Raw genomic sequence first — 17,636 nt, 5'->3', positions numbered from 1 at the left:
CTTTCCCTGACTGTAACAACTGAACAGCTTCCAGCAAAAATATTTAGTCACGTTCATGGTGTGCAGGCTTCAGTGCCTTACTCACACATTTGCTAAAGTCACCTCAGTAAGTGGATGCACCTGCACATTTATTCATTTCAGCTGAAATGGTGAGGTTGCTGATGACCCTGAGGATTCAAAAGCCACTTATTGAGCCCCACACTTTGTTTTCATCCCACTGCCTGGGGAGAGGTAGGAGCCTTGGAGGCAATGGTGGTGGCAGCAGCAGGACAGGACATGACATGACATGACATGACATGACCCGACCCCGTGATCCCCCTTGAATCAGCCCTGTGGCAGGGGAAAATCAGAGGCTCAGCCATTTCAAGGCAAAGCTGCAGCTGGTCCAAAGCAACTGATGCTGGAAACAGATGTGGGCACCTGGACTGTGATGAGTCTGGTAACCTCCCTGCCCTGCTTCCCTCAGCGTGCCAGCTCCAGCTTTGAGGTCACTGTGCTCGCCCACCATGTGGCTGAAGTTTTGTCACCCTCCAGGGCAGCCCCAGCCAGGCAGGCTGCCCACCACAGCTGCCACCCCTGGCATGGGCAGCACACCTGGAGGGGACTCAGGGGACCGATAGCCTTGGGTGTCCCTCCTCTTCTTCCCTCTTTGCTTCCTCTGGGAGAAAAGGCATGTTCGTAAGAGTGCTTTAAATTCTCCCCCACTTCCACACATTTCTGAAACCCCTCCCCGAGCCATCCTTCTCTCCAGGCCCCTTTTGATCCGCATGGTTTCTGCAGCAACACCCCCTGTGCTTTGCGGATCAGTGTTCACCGGGATGGGGATCCTACAGCCAGGGTAACACCTTACCACAGCAGGAGACAGCTCTGCTTTCAAGATTATTCATCTCCTAAAAACCCTGGGGCTTTTTTCGCTCATAGGTCTATACTCTCCCTGCTTTTAATGTGAGTCAAATTCTGTTCTTCGTCACTCCCATCTCTAGACCTGGAGTCACGGAAGAGATCAACAAAGTTCTGCTGGATTTATACCAGGATAATGACAGCAAAAAATTGGCCCTTTGTCTTTGTATTTTAACTTCTTCCCATCATATTTCTTATTTGTGGCAGCGTTATTGTTAGATTCACTTTGATGTGCCTGTTTGAAATTCATTAATCTACAGCATGCTCTAGGAAAGCTCTTTATATTTGTTCTCTACTTAGAATATAAAATTACTTTGCTTTACAAAGTATGTTATAATATTCTAAATTTATGACATTACTGTTATCTGAGGAATCTCTAGCTATTCATGCATATTCCCCCTTTGTTTCAGGCCCTTCAAAGTTAGTACAGCTAATTCTACATTTTCTTCTCTTGGCATCAATTGCACATTATACTAAATGCTATTAAATTACAGATCCTCACTGCTTTTCCTGGAAACTTGCTGGTTGGCAGAGTAAGATTAGATCTGGATATTATATGCAAGGGTTTTTTAACAGCTTAGGTTTAAGATGCAGATAGTATAGGAACCTTCAGCGTGATGGCGTCCTTAAAAGCATTAAAAAAATTACATTAAGCTAAATGATGTCACTTCTAATCAGAATTTTTATCCCTTTCTTTTCTTAACAGTGCAGCCTGTGCAAATTTACTAAATATGTCTGCTAGCTCCAATGTCTTCACCTCACAGCATCTTGAGTCAGCATTCCTGGCTGCAAGCACTACTGCCAAGTGAAATTCATAATGTAAATTAGCATTCAGCACCGAGGAGGTCATTAGCAAATGTTTCCAAATGACCTGTGGCAATCCCACCTTCTCACCAGGAGAAATCTTAATTATGCCTGGAGGGAAGGGGGAAGAGCTCCCTGATGTTCAGCTGGCCAGCCGGGTAGAAGCGCCTGACCTCAGTACCAGGGAAGGTTATGGAGTGGTTCATCCTGAGTGTGCTCACCAGGCATGTGCAGGACAACCAGGGGATCAGGCCCAGCCAGCATGGGTTCATGAAAGGCAGGTCCTGCCTGACCAACCTGATCTCCTTCTATGACCCAGTGACCTGCCTGGTGGATGAGGGAAAGGCCGTGGATGTTATCTACCTGGACTTTGCTAAAGCATTTGATACTGTGTCCCACAGCATTCTTCTAGAGAAGCTGGCAGCTCATGGCTTGGACAGGTGTACTCTTCACTGGGAAAAAACTGGCTGGATGGCCGAGCCCAGAGAGTTGTGGTCAATGAAGTTAAATCCAGTTGGTGGCCAGTTACAAGTGGTGCCCCCCAGGGCTCAGTTCTAGGGCCCAGTTCTGTTTAATATCTTTCTCAATGACCTGGATGAGGGGATTGAGGGCACCCTCAGTAAGTTTGCAGATGACACCAAACTGGGTGGGAGTGTCAATCTGCTCAAGGGGAGGAGGGCTCTGCAGAGGGACCTGGACAGGCTGGATAGATGGGCCAAAGGCCAAATGTATGAGGTTCAACAAGGTCAAGTGCTGGGTCCTGCACTTGGGTCCCCATGCAACACTACAGGCTTGGGGATAAGGGGCTAGAGACCTGCCTGGCAGAAAAGGACCTGGGGTTGCTGGTTGACAGCTGGCTGAATATGAGCCTGCAGTGTGCCCAGGTGGCCAAGAAGGCCAATGGCATCCTGGCTTGTATCAGGAATAGTGTGGCCAGCAGGACCAGGGAAGTGATCGTGCCCCTGTACTCGACACTGGTGAGGCCGCACCTTGAATACTGTGCTCAGTTTTGGGCCCCTCACTACAGGAAAGACATTGCGTTGATGGAGCGTGTCCAGAGGAGAGCCACAAAGCTGGTGAAGGGTCTGGAGCACAAGTCTGATGAGGAGTGGCTGAGGGAACTGGGGTTGTTCAGCCTGGAGAAGAGGAGGCTGAGGGGAGACCTTATCACCCTCTACAGCTGCCTGAAAGGAGACTGTAGTGAGGTGGGGGTTGGCCTCTTCTCCCTGGTAACGGGCGATAGGACAAGGGGAAATGGCCTGAAGTTGCACTAAGGCAGGTTTAGGTTGGACATTAGGAAAAATTTTTCTACCGAAAGGGATGTCAAGCATTGGAACGGCCTGTCCAGGAAAGTGGTTGAGTCCCCATCCCTGGATGTATTTAAAAGAAGGGTAAACAAAGTGCTTAGGGCCATGGTTTAGTGGTGGGATGGCAGTGTAAAGTTAACAGTCAGACTTGATGACCTGAAAGGTCTTTTCCAACCTAAATCACTCTATGCTGTGCTGTGGAGGGTGATGCCCAGGCTGTCACGTCCCGCTGAGAGCTACATGTGCACCTCTCCATGGCCAGTGATCCCTGCAACAGTAAGCCAGGCAGTCCCAGCAGCAAGGAGCTGCTCCCAATGGAGGGCATCTCCTTCAGAGGAGCAGGGGCTGACGCCTCCCACCCATTCCCCATCAGAAAAAAGCTGGACGACCTCGTGTGTCCTTTGGTGTTTTTTTTCTAATTCAGTAATACAAGATGCTTAATATAAATTATAACCTATATTGTAGTAATTCAGCTATGCAAGTGTGACCTAGCGCATGTTAATTATTGGACTTCTGAGAATTTCCTCACTAATTTCACACGTGCATGCCTGCATTTGCCCATGTCAAAGCTCTTATTTGTTACCTAACTGATAAAAGCAATAAACACCCGTCTACAAATTTGCAGCCTACAAATTTATTCTCTCGAAGTTTCTGATGAAAAGTGCATGCACTTGCTTTCACAGTTCTGTTTCTTTGGAAGGAAATATAGTTATAATTTTTAATATATAATTATACACAAATATAATTATATACTTTTTAAAAATACCTTTTTAAATATTTAATAAGAACAGTGAGTTCATTAGCTATTATTTGCTTTGCTGGGAAATGCCAGGTGAAGAGCAGATTGCTATTTTTTGCCAAGCCAGGACAGAAAGCAAAGGTTCCGTCACATGGGCCAAAGGAGGATGCTGATGGATTAGTATGATTTAAGAGCAAACACATAGAGAAATTTGGGCAGAAGATCCTGCAGCGAGAGTTTGCAGCTGAGGGGTTTCCTGAGCCAGAGAGCACATTAACGTGAAGGTTTCTGACTGCTTTTTGCAGCACCGCCTTTCCCCCACACCTTGCCCCGGCAGCTGTGGCCTCTGGGCACCTCCAGGCTGCTGGTAGCCACCCAGAGGAGCGGGTGCCAGGTACGATCAGACCCTACCTGGGGGAGCAGGCAAGAGGGAAGATAAATGGGATTTCTCCCAGGACAAACTAAGGCAGCTCAGGGCTTCCTGCGATTCATCTGCACCCTGCTGAGCTGCTGACAGCTCAGCCCCATGCGATGGTGTCCAGTGCTGGAGGAGATTTTCCCAGGGTGATCAAAACCAAAAATACTCTCTGTCTGCCACTGGCTGTGCTTCTCCCCCGTGCCCCCACTGAAGCGCCAGCCTAGGAGCAGTGAATTCCCAAAGGCGGCAGCAAGGGTGAGGAGAGACGGCTGCCGGCTCGCCTCCCATGACAAGTACCCGCGCACCCCACTGCTGCCATCGGCGCGGGAACTGCTCTCGCCAGGGCTGCTTCACTCCCAAGGGTGGGGATGAATGTAGATTTAATTTTGTAGGCTTCACCCATGGCCCTCGTTTGAAGCCTGTGCCAGCCGTGGAGGTGGAAGCTGCGCAGGAGACAGGCAGTAATTAAGACTGGATTTGGAAGGAGAGGGATTCCTCCTCTCACCCTCCCTAGGGCTTACCCTAGGTCCATGTTCCCAGAGCAGAGATAAAAGGGCAAGTTCCCTTCCCTGAGTTTATTAAACAAAGCACGAAGGTGGTAGGGCAGGACTGGTGGTGTTGCTGAGCTGCCAGGTCGGACGGGCTGGCTTCAGGACTCCCACACGTGCCGTCCGCCTGTGCTCCTCCACAAGCAGGACCGCGTCTGCCCTGCGTACGTAGCATGGACCTGGAGCCTCTCTCCCACCCAAGAGACATCAGAAGGACTTGCCACCCAGCTGCCCATGGGGCAGGCAAGAGGCTGCGTACCCTCTCACATGACCTGCTACCCTAAAGTCAGGACACAGGATGCAAAAGATTGTCCTAATTAAATGCATAAATTGTATGGAACGATGCAAAACGCACCCATGGCTTTGACGGACTACGACAATTTCAGGCAGATGGCAAGATAGGAATTGGCACTTCTTGCAGTGCCCAGCCAGAACAGATGCAATCCATAACGAGGGTCAGACAGCAACGCGCGGCGTAATTCCCTCTGCTCTCCCAGTGAACACAGAAACGCTAAGTCACTGTGTCACTACAGATTTTGTTGCTGGAAACATGATGAGTGTCAATTGTCAAGGTAAATTAGTAATGCTGCGTAAGCAGAAGCTGGAGGTAGAAAGGGAGCCGTGAAAGAGGCAGCCCTAGCGACACAACGCTTCTTAAAGCAGTTTCTTTAAACTCTTTCTTCTCCCGTATGCATATTGCTGTTTGTGAGGAGTCCACAAAGTCAGTAACTCCCTCTGAAGCAGTTGTTTGTTTTGAATGGCTGATAGGAAATATATGAAGTTAATTAAAAATTGTTACAAGGGCAGTGATTCATGAGGCATCCGACTACAGAAGAATAACGCACCTACCTGGCTACCTGCCTCATTGGTCCAGCTCTTGGTGAGTTACAGTATTTTAACTCATGTAATAGTAAAACATCAGAGCAAAGCAATGGGAAGTCACTCCGTGCTTAACAGTCCGAGAATTATATTCAGGAAGAAAAAAAGTGTAGGCATAATTTGCCAGCAGGTGTAAAAACAGAACTTCCTAGGGCATTATCTGAACTTGGGAAAAATATTTAATTGGCTGCCTGGGGCCCTCCAGTATTTTCATTTTTCTACGTAAATTATAGTATATTAATTATACGATAGGTGGCTACAAGTATGGAAGCGTTTCTGTGCATTCATTCAGCGGTTCATTCACAATTTGAAAAACAAAGCCGGCCAGGTGTAATGAGGAATCCCTGTTTAGGTGGTTTCATTTCTTCTTTGTTCTGCTTTTTCGCTGGCAGTATGCGAAACCCAAGTTTGCGTGAGTTAAAATCTTGCTTGGGAAAGCTAACTCACACTTTGGGGTTCTGCTGCCATGCCAAGGAATTCAAGCTGCTTAAATGGATTTGCAAGGTGGATGCTCAAATGCAGATTAAAATGTGAATCCACTTCCCAGAAAATCATCTAATTTATAAACGAGGAATCTTCAGACCTTGAGGTAGCCCAAGTGACTTGGCTTTTAAAGAAGATTACTTACAAAAGGCTCTGGCTACCGATCTGCCGGAGACTGGCTGGGTGACTCTTAAAATCCCAGAACAAAAGATCAAAGACTGCATCAGTCAAGCAAAATATTCCTCTGCTGGGTAAATAACTTCTGCTCTTCAAATACCATTTTCCCAAATGCCATATCACGATTCAGATCTTCTGACAGGTGCAAACACAGGCTGGAAAAGTGTGAGTAAATGTGTCCCGTGACCGACCAACTTGTGAGAATGAACTGGTAACCTGAGCGCGCTCAGCACCTTTGGAAACTGAGGTACAGGGACCATAATGCTCGTGAGAGTACAGGCATAATCTTAACACAAGGCAGTGCTAGTTAAGGGCAGCACTTTTAAGGTGGGAGCCTTGAAGATGGAGCTTTCAGCTGTCCAACCACCATCCAACCCTAAAGGAGCAGCTCAGCAGACCTGCCCCACAACTGTGCCCCCAAAAACTGCATCTCCATCTTCTCACCGAATCCCACACCACTACATGGGAGGTCGCGTACCTCGACAGAGGGGACAGAGAAGGAGGGGCAAGGCAAGGAAATGCTTACCCAAGAGACCTCTCCAGTGGGCATGGCCATTGGTGGGGACAACCTCACCCCCTGAGAAAGGCAACGAGTACCCAAAAGTCTCACTATCTACAAAGGCTGTCTCAGGGGCTTTGTACATTCCTGCATCACCCCATGAGCATACAGACCTCAGGGGCCAGATTCTCATCACGCTGTCTGCAGTGTGGTCAATTTTTTCCATGTAAAGTGAGTACTGGGGGGGCTTAAAATGCAAGTGAGGTTGTAAATAGCCCAGCAAGGCATGAGGGAGGCTACAGCATCTGGCCGCTCATCTTCTTCCATCTCTATCAAGTGCCAGATATAATTATGAGGACAGGTAATAAATAGGAGTAATAAGAGAGGATGGCAAATCTCTTGAAACCTGAATATGAAACCACAGCACCTTCATCCTTCAGAAGCCTGGGCAGTCCAGTAAAAAAGAGCCACATCTAAGAGGCTTTGGATCTGTCTCGTGACACATGCTGTCAGCTTGGCGTGGAGCAGCAGCGTTCGACGTGGAAAATAATTATTTTTCCAGCAATCATCACCAAATCGTTGTGGAAGAGAACTGGAGAATTTTGACCAAAGAACATTAACTGGAGAGCTAAATCATAAACCCTGCAGTGTTGACACGGTCTTCTCGCAACCCCCGAAAAGCATACTTTGCATTCCAGATGACTCAAGGCATGTCCTGGGTAGTGGATAAGAGCAGTCAGCATGCCATGGAGAAGCCTGACTTTGAAACAGCAAGCTCTGACACTCACTGGAGAACTAACACGTGTCTCCAGAAGAATGAGCACAATGTGGCCTTTCTGCACTGCGCTGCTTTTCCCCTTCTGTCCACTAGTGCTCAGGGCAGTGGAAGAGGTATTAAAAAAAAAAAGAGGAAGAAGAAATTATTGAAATAAATGACAGCCAGCCCTGTAGTGTCAAGATTCTGTATAATCCTCATATCTTACTACAAAACCATGAGATGTGGCTCAAAGAAGAGCCATTTGGCCCACTGCACCTCTTGGCTTTTGACTTGGTCTGTATCCTCAAGGAGAAAATGGAGAGCAAGGGTACTTCAAAGCAGCATGGCTAATAGTCAGGTATACAGGAATGGGTTAAATCATAGTGTAAGACAGTGCTGTGGTTGCACATTTTATAATGTTTTTTCCTGTTTTTCTGCTGTCATTCGCAATGCCTTCCCCAGGGAAATCATTTCATCACCTCTGTGATGGTGGGATGAATGAAGACTGACCCCTGACTAGGAAACCAGATTTATTCATGTTAGGTGACTGCATCCATAAAATAAAAGCAATCTTTTGCCAGGATTCCTGCATGTCACACTTTTATTCCCTCTTATTGCTTTTATTTTTTTCTCAGTCACTACCCCAGTAAATTCATCTGTATTTTAACTTTTATTGTATTGGAGGTTTTCATATAAATGTAACTCTCTAATTTTCAGGCTGTGTCTTCTATATCTCTGTGGATGCCAGAATTTTATCATTATATTAAGTAACCTTTGGCCATTATAAGCCAAAAATCTCTTTTCAGTTACTCCTATGCAAATCCAGAATTATCCACCGATAAGCAAAACGTGGCCCCTAGGCCAGGCACATCTGAAAATCCTTTGGTGTGAAATAGTTTTTCTTAGATGCAGTGAAGAAGCAACTACCTTGTCCAGAAGGTGATATTCATTCCTTCTACACCTAGCTAGCAAAAAGTTTTGCCTTTTTAGCCTCCCTCTGTAGGGAAGAAGGTGTGTAGCATCACAGGGCAATTATCTCCTCCCTCCTATCACGGAGGTACCCATTTCTCCTCGTTGGCTGTCAAGGGAGCCTATACCAGTCAGCTTAAGCAAGATATGTTCTTTTATATGTGCAATACCTCCCACTAGTAAAGAGACTCTGTGGAGAGTTAGTACAGAGTAGTGCGAGAACCGTAAATTTGTGCCTGAGCCTTATCTTACCTGGGCAGACAAAAGCTTTTATTATAACCTCCATTCCACCGGTAAGTCTTGCTTATAAATTTTAGTCACACAGCACGGAAGAATCAATTTTTATGATGATGACAAGGTAAAGGGCAAAACTGAGCATTTATATGCAGGTTGCCTTTGGGCCATTTCATGATTCACCAATTAGTCCTGACCCTCCTGGATCTAACTTTAAATATTTTACTTCAAATGTTTCTCTTGTTTCAAGTACCCTTAAACATAGCTGGAATTTGATCTGCCTACCACTAGGAAATTATTTAACATAGCCTCTGAGCACAGAAAAATAGACGTTTTCAAGAACAGATTCTTTTAGTTCCTCTATTCAGGGGAGAAAGATTGGTTTTATTTAGTTCCATGTTGTAGGGCCTTAGTTTCACGTTGTCGGGCCAGATTTCTTCACTTCTATTCACTGAGCAGTCCTTTATTTTCCAGGTAGCTCAGTTAAAATCAAACAAAGGTTGTTTGTCTTTAGTCTGGTTTAAACAGAAGCACGCTGCATAATCTGAATCATTTTGGTTTCACATACAGCTGTTCCTTCTAATGGCGTGATCTTTTTCTTCCCATTGCGCTAAACCACTTCACTTAGACCCCTTTATGCTCTACTGGAGTTCAAGATTTATCATCTTAAGTGTTCTGCTCTTCGCTGGAAACAAGATCTGTCACCCTGACTTAGTTGTAGGTTGTTCTGAGTGGATCTTTGGCAGGTACAGAGCCTCTTCGAAAACAGTAGCAGCTTCTCTGAGTTTCACAATTTGGCAAGAAATAGACACATACAGTATATTTGTCTTTCTTTTAGTGGGATGTGATCTCGCTTCTTTCCTCCACAAAGCTGGGCAAGTGCAAAGATATTTTTAATGCACCCTTGGGAAGAAAAGATTATCAAGGAATATTTTGTTCGGAGTTTTCGCTAAAAGCTTTGTTTTCAAGGATACAGGCATTTAGGATATGCCTGAAAGCTTCTTCCTGCTTGTTCTGGTTAGGTATGATAATTTTCAACCTTGAGTTCATGAGTTCATTCCCTAATCAGGGCTACAGCACATGTCAAGCTGTTCACTTTGAATGAAAAGCTTTTCCAGACCAAAAACTCAATTTACCCCTGCTAGTGAGATTAAGATAGGCAGTCCCTCAAGGGATCCCAGTCCTTATCTGATACACTGTCCTCTTCGCAGGCTCTGGCAGAAATTAAGTGGAGTTTCATGTACACACATTTGGGACATATGTACCCTATTGAACAGGACCTTTCATTTGCACATCAAATGAAGCTTTCCAGTAGCTCAGTGGAGCCCCATTCACTTGCTGAATATCACCCCTGTTACAAGAGCCTATGATAAGGGCGTGCCTATATATCATAAAGACAAAAGATTACTGCACCACAGGAGGTGGCTATCAATCCATTACCTATTATCCTGTGTAATGAGTTCCCTGTAACAAAGTGATACTTTTTATATCTTTTTTTGACAAATGAGTTATCCCCTAGGAAAGCTTCATTAGATGTCCTTCATAGCTTCCATCCCAATGCTGAGATCAATTATTTATGTTAGTAGCACCTAGGAATTTGAGGTAGGGTGCCGTGCAAACCCAGAACACATGTGCATGCACACTATGCACATGGTGCCATATGCTTTACTGGTGCACACCTCCTACTATTTTCTTTCTCTCCAGCTATTTAACCTGATCCAGTCCTTCTTCTACCTTCACACTATGAAGATGCATGCTGCTAAGTCTGAACAAGGCTTTGTGCAGACTTTTGCTGGAATCAAATGTAGGCAATTCCATATGAGGGCAAGATTTCTACTCACAGGAAGCAATTACGAACATTAATACAAATATCTGAAACTGATCATTGAAATTGAAGTTGTTAAACTAAATTAAACATACATGTAGAAGCTGCCCTTTAGGCTGGAAATGGCCTTCTTGCCACTTAAAGGAGAATTAGCTGTGATGGCTATCTCACTGCCAAGACACCAAGGGAACCAAGAGTCCAGAGAACATTACACTTAGAAAGGTTTTAAAGGACTAAGCAGGGGATTTCCACTTAGAAAAAAAAAATCCACTGGGGGCCTGAACTCATGAAACCTATGCAGTGTTGCTCCAACTCGCCTCCTAAACATATTACCAGAAACATAGAAAATGCAATAGAAAACATAATTTTCTCAGGGGATTTTGAATAATCTCCATGCACTGAGGTTGATGTAAGGTTCATGGCATGGTGCAAAATGGTTCAAACTGATTTCAGAAAGGGTATTTCCATTCCCTAAAATAGCCTACCAATTTTAGAATCATTTTTGTAGAACCCTATTAGACAGCCTGCGAGAGTGTTAGCTTCATCCCTACCGAAAGTTATATATATCTCCGTAAGGAGGCAAGGTCAAATGCTGTGTGGAAGCTGAGCTTTGCTCTACATTAATATAGTGAGTATTGCTGACAGTGGTGGGGGTCAACGTCCTTTTTGATAGAAAACCTGATTGCTCTGGGACTAGATAATTTGCATTCACTTGGCCATGGGAAATCTTGGGCTCACTCTGTAGGTGATTTGTCACCTGGAGCTCAGGATGTGCACTACAGATCATGACAGCTCTTGTTGGAAGAATTTCTGAGTAATGGAAGGAACACAATGGGTTTCCTAGGTAATCATGAGGAGACACGAGTAGTAACGGATTGAACCACAGTAAAAGCAATGGAGAAAATGAAATTCTTATTCAAGACGGGCAAGGACTTCGCTAGATCAATGTCAGATTATTATATATGCTAGATCAAACTTTATGACAACTGCAGTGGGGATCGGTAACAATCATATCTCAGAGAGTCTCAGTGTTTCTCTTCTGGTTTTACTTATAGTCAGATGCTGTGATTTGTTTCTCAGAATAACAGAATGTAGTATTCTCTTGCTAGAGGAGAAGATGGTACATCCACAGCACTTTCCTGAAGCTGGGAAAGTACACACAGGATCTAATTCTTCCATGAAATATCCCAGTGCAGTTAACACACTGCCTTTTCAGGGTATGAGGGATGACAAGTCCCCAAAATCAAATGATCACACAGTCTTTTGCATAACTTGTCAAAGCTCCTGAGAAGGGATATCAGTGTCATGACCTCCAGCTACGGAAAAGGAAGCTGAGGTGCAGAGTTGTGAGAAAATTTAATAGGGGATATCTAGGAACTGATTAGAAAAGCAAGAAATCCTGATCTCCAGGCAATCCTTTTTCCAATGCTCAGGCTTGTATCCCAAGCACCTGGCAATAAAGGGAAGGGAAGGGAAGGGAAGGGAAGGGAAGGGAAGAGAAAAAAAATTCTACAGTGTGTTTTTGAAGATCGCACTTGAGCCTGTGTTCTTGCCCTCCCCTGACCTCACATCTAATTCAATGAGAGCATCCAAGAAACGCCTAAAGTGCTCTTATTAGCTAAATGGGTTAACCTATGGTGACAGAAATCAGTTGCTCTTCCTCCATATAAGAAGTAAAGGCTATGTTCAGACTGCCTACAACAAACTTCAGATTACCCTCATCTCAGTTTACCCACGCAGAATCTGTGACTCCAGTTAATTAGAGGCTGAGTCAGTTGCTTAAACATAAGCATCTGGTGCCATCTGAGATTCCCAAGGGTATCCCAGATGTTTGCACAGGCCTGGCATGTATGACATAAGATCTATGGGAAACCCATGCAATTATGGAGTGGCAGCTGGAGGCCAGGTAAGATTCCTTGGGCATCTCAAATTATGATAAACACATGTGTTAAAGCAACCGAATCAAGCTTTTTAGATTGGAGCTAGGCAGAGTTACCTGCAGATATTGATTCAGCACATTTTAGATGAGAATTTCCCACTGCAGGTGGCCTATTTCTCATCACTGACTACAGAGGACACCTATGGCAACCACATGCAGAAGTTCAGTTTGACAGGTGGCTAAAGCTGGGAGGGATGAGGCTGGGCCGTAGCCCCTAGTTCTCTGATGCTCGATCCCTTCTGCACTTCTCAGCTCCTCTGATGATTGCATGGAAAATGCTGCCATCAGGATTTGGAAGAACTTTATATCCACTTTGCAGAAGTATAAATAATTATGCAAGGCAGAGGGGGAAATCAGGCCTGTTTTCTCCCCGCCTCAGAGACATATGAGAAAGACACCATGAAGAGTAAAATAGTTGAGTCGGATTAAATTTACCATGTCTGCAAAATTTTCTATTAAAAGGTTACCTTTGATATAATGCTTCAGCCTGCAGACTTTTGCTTCCCAGCCATTAAATTCTGTTGTAATAAACTTTTACAATATGCATCATTATAGGAAACTTAAATAGGCTTAGCTCTTGAGTGAGACTCACACAGACAGTAGAATAGAGAGAAAAAATGAGAGGTGTCTGGCTGCGTGAATATTTAAGAAAAGGTTCTTCTTTATTAAATAATGCATATGGGGAGAGGGATTTGGAATTCTAAATTTTCAAGGTCAGCGTGGAAGGAGGTCTGTCTGGAGAGCCATGAATTCCTGATCGCAGCTCCTGCCTCGGCCTCTGCCTTTGCCACATGGCCTTGTGCAAATCAGAGGACTACCCAGCGACCGAGCCCCTTGGTTCCAGCTGGGATCAAGCCCTTTGGGCAAATGGGCTGTTAATACTCACCCCCCTCAAAGAAGAGTCATGGCAATTGCTCTTTTTATTCTTCACAGTATTGTTCTCATATCTATGGGGAAAGACTTAGGAAACATAAATGGCTCAGCATTACAGCAAAATGGTTGCTGGTGGTTTAAAAGTAAAATTCAGGGTCTCTCTTCTGCTTTACAAGCACTGCAATGCAGAATGGGCAGCTGCAGAGAGCCCGTATGGGAGACGGGGAGGATCAGCCTCCTTGTTATTACAATGGTTTATGGAGACATTTGGCCTCAGGTATATTCTCCTTCCTATTCTGCTGGTAATTCATTTGTTTAAAGCATAATATAATTGTCCACAGAGATCACACTACACTCCTCTCTAAAGCCCTAAGCACGTTGGCTATTTAACAGACCTTGTGTCACACATGGGTGAAATGAAAATTCCTCTCCTACAGAAGAGTTACAGTACTTTGTACATCTCTTTATGAAGAAGGGGGGATTTATATCCTATTTTGTTCTTTGTGTACTCTTGGAACATCAGCTATCAGCCTTAGGATGGCCAGGGAGCATACATCAGCTGATGTTGCATTTCATGGCCTGGTATAAACACAGAGAATGATAGCTGATCCTCACCATGTATAATGTGGAGTTAGGCAGGGGCTGAAATTTGTCCATGCTCTTGAAATAACAAATCCTTCATCCGGTCTATGCAAGGAATGGAGCAGAGGTGCTGCACCACCTCCAAAGTCTTCTGAGAGGCAGAAGAAAGGGAACATTAAGGCAGAAAAAATGCCCGGACATAGTCCTTTTCCAGTTATTATTCTGCCGTCTCCTCCAGCCTTCAGAGGGTTCCCTTACAAAGCAATGCCCTACCCTCCTCAAGTATTAGATTCCTCAGGATTTTCTCTGTTCCTGTTCCTCAACGGGAGATTTCAGCTATTCAGGAGTCTGCGGGCAGGCATCTTGCTTGGCTGTTTGTGCCCCTGTGCATCTCTGGGGGACCTGGTTCCTTCTCTTGATTAAGTGAGCAGAGAGAGATCCCTGGAGTGGGGAGAGGCAAACAGAATAGCCTGAAACATCGGCTCACGATTTGCATTGCAGTGTCATTTGCAATCAACAAGAGACTCCAGTGCCCTCCATTTAAGACGCTGGCTTTCTTCCCACTAGACTCAATAATACACTTAATACTTACAACACCCTGACACTTTATTTTATTTCTGGCAGTGCTTATTCTAAAGGTCAAAGGCCTCACTGGCTTTCTCAATTGGCAATACTATTTTATTTCATTATTTTTAACTGCAGAAGGCACACCTCTCATCTGTCCCGAGGCATTTTTGCAGACACAAAGGAACTACAGTCCACAGGGCAACTTCTGTTAATGAGTGCCAACAGGGATTCCCCAAACTAGTCCTTCAGAAAAAGCAATAGTAAATGAGCAGACCTGCTGGTCGAGAAACTCAACCTCTGACTCAGATGCAGGAGTGACTGTCAGAGCAAAGGGTCCCACAAGTTCCCATCCAGGAGGCAAAAATATATACATTTTTAGTGTGACTGATATTTATTGGGTTTGGCCCTGATTAAGGGAAACAAAACCAAAAAGAAATGTTCATTAAGGACTCCACTCTGTCTCTGCAACTTCACTTCCAATTCAAAACACAGCCTGTCAACAGATGGGGAAGGAGACTCTTTGAAAGGCGGACTGTGCTCTGTCCTTTGACTGCATGCAAAGTGCTGCCGCTGAAGTCAACAGAGGCCAGAATCTGCCCTTACAAATCTTGTCACATCCTAAACTGTCATATAATTTATTGTGAAAGGAAAACTCCATTTTTCCCTTAGCTTTGGAAAAGGAAAAAGGGCTGGTGGCCATTGCAGATCCTCTTGCCCCTAATAGTGAGATCCAGCAGACCTTGTTCCATGGTCATAAGAGGTTTCAGTTGAATATGAGGAAGAACTTCTTTACTTTAAGGGTGACAGAGCACTGGAACAGGCTTCCCAGGGGGGTTGTGGAGTCTCCTTCTCTGGAGATATTCAAAGCCCACCTGGACGATGTCCTGCGCAACCTGCTCTAGGTGAACGAGCTTTAGCAGGGGGGTTGGACTGGATGATCTCCCGACGTCCCTTCCAACCCTTGCCATTCTGTGATTCTGTGTCATCATTGCCTATACTTATTTCAGACCTCAATTTTGACGTCTTCTGACACTGATTCACCTGAGAGGGGTAATAACCATTCAAAGAGTATGTGCATTGTAATAAAAGGTAAGCCAGTGAAAACCCTAATTTACTCAGGCAAATGAAAAAGCTTTGGCTTAGTATAATGTGTCACTTCTTGCAGCATTCCCCCCGCGATAGGTAACAGAATGTTACCAAGAGCAGTGCTCTAAAAACTGAGGCTGGGGATGAAACACCCTCAATGCAATATAAAATACAAGGCCCCCTGTATGGGCAGGTAAGAATTCCCCCAGTCACTTTACGCCCCATGTCCTCATTGCTTGGCAACTTTTTCCAGGTCTTTTGCTTCAAAATGGAATATGTTGGAGATTTATCCATTTGGAGGTGCTGTCCCAAGCAAAGAAAGGGAAAGCTCTTTTTTTAAACGCTTGGGTAAAACCAGTTCCTCATGCTCAGCCAGGTTTGCAAAACAGTGTTCAGTGTTTACCTTTGGCAAGGGAGGAAGGGAAGAGTGTTTGCAAGCTTCTGGTTTAGCGCATTTGCTTTCCTCACTGTTGGGAGGTACAGACTTTGTTCTGACTGTGGGCTGGGCAGTACAGTACAGGTTTGCAGAATGCCTTTCTTCTTGGCCGAATTCATTGTTTGGAAGCTGGCGGCTGCTGCTGCTATAATTGCTGAGTTTATTGCTGCCCGAAGCAAATGAATGAGTAGGAGGAAAAGTAGGAGGAACAGAAAGTGCCATTAATCTACTCTTTGCTGAGTTTGTGGGAAAAAAAAGACCAGCATAATTCCTGTAGGCACTCAGTATGGTGATGAGCGCAGCAAAAGCACTCGGATATTACATACTAGCATATTAGGAGGATGAAGAAGGCAAAGAAGGTCTCATGTCTTCACAGCCCAGGAAGCCTCTCCTCACATGGTTCTGTACTGAGGGTCTCACTCAGGGCTGCACTGACTCCGCATCACCTTGCAGATCCCATGGCAGCACCCGGTCCCACCCTCACTCCATCATCAAGTCAGGATGTGGCCCTGCCTCTCTGCAACGTTAGAGCTCCCTTCTGCAAAGCACAGAGGGTCAGGTCTAAAACACGTATATTAAATAAAAGCAAGAAGGATGTAGGCATTGCCTTATCTGTAATCGTCTTTGCTCCTAGACACATTTGCTCATGAAGTATGAGGTATATTATGATCTCAAATTATTTTCTTGGAAAAGATTATCTATCATCAGCCTTCTGGACAAGAAGGAAAATGCAAAATGTAGAAATCTATCTTTTACTGTAAAGACCACTGAAAATTATTTTTCAAATGAGGCAAGGTTCATGAAAATAGGTACTCATTTTAAGACCAAAATATTTTATGGAAGTGTTTTTTAGTAAGCCATTGGTAGCCTTCCTGCTGCACTGGCCATTTCTCAGCATAGTTCTATAGTAGAGACCACTGCAGGATATCAGAAGGCCAAAGTATGCAGGAAGGAACAAAATTTTTTATTAAACCAACTGATATAGCTGGGCACACAGGCAGGCTTTTGAGTATCCCAACCTTTCTTCAAGTCATTTCCAGAGAGAAGCAAAGTGGTTAGCCCAGCAGTAGAAACGCTACATCATAAAAATTTGATTCATTTGAGAGTGAAAGCCTGTGCTGATTAATGTAGAAGGAAGCCTAAAACTCCACTGTAAAGTCATCCAGGGATGGGAACAACAAAAGACAAGGGCAGGCGAGCAGGGTGGATGCCAGGGGTAATTTTTTTTTGCTTCAAGGGAAGCAAATGATAGGTAGAACTCCCTAATCCAGCAGGTTTCGGACTCCTATCTCCGTGTAACTTGTAATTACATGATTTATTAAGGAGTTTTTTCTTGTTTAAGTTGGCAGAAGGAGATAAGCCAGGTCATTGAAACTCCACAGCCACTTCAGGCTCCAGGAGCATATCAGGAGTTGTAGCACAGGAGTCCAGACAGAGAGAAAGGAGAGCTATTTCTTTACGTTGTTGCTGATTGAATCTGCTGATGGGATCACCATTTAAAGTTGGAAGTGTATTTAAAGTGGAATTGACTCAACCAAAACATTCAGCAAATCCCCAGAAATACAGACGCACAACAACAGTGGCAAACTTCCAGCCTGCCATAGCAAGCATTCA

At 44.8% G+C, this 17,636-nt stretch overlaps 1 protein-coding gene across 1 annotated transcript in view; it reads right to left on the bottom strand.

Moving 5' to 3' along the window:
- The window catches only part of LHFPL6 (LHFPL tetraspan subfamily member 6), a 144,844-nt gene that overhangs the window by 92,514 nt on the left and 34,694 nt on the right, over positions 1–17,636 (bottom strand). The window lies entirely within an intron of this gene.

This window comes from Egretta garzetta, unplaced genomic scaffold, assembly GCF_000687185.1.
Source record: "Egretta garzetta isolate BGI_Z169 unplaced genomic scaffold, ASM68718v1 scaffold377, whole genome shotgun sequence".
In the NCBI taxonomy this organism is placed as follows: Eukaryota; Metazoa; Chordata; class Aves; order Pelecaniformes; family Ardeidae; genus Egretta; species Egretta garzetta.
The sequence above is the reverse complement of the archived record's forward strand: the minus strand, read 5'-3'. Positions and strand labels throughout refer to the sequence as shown.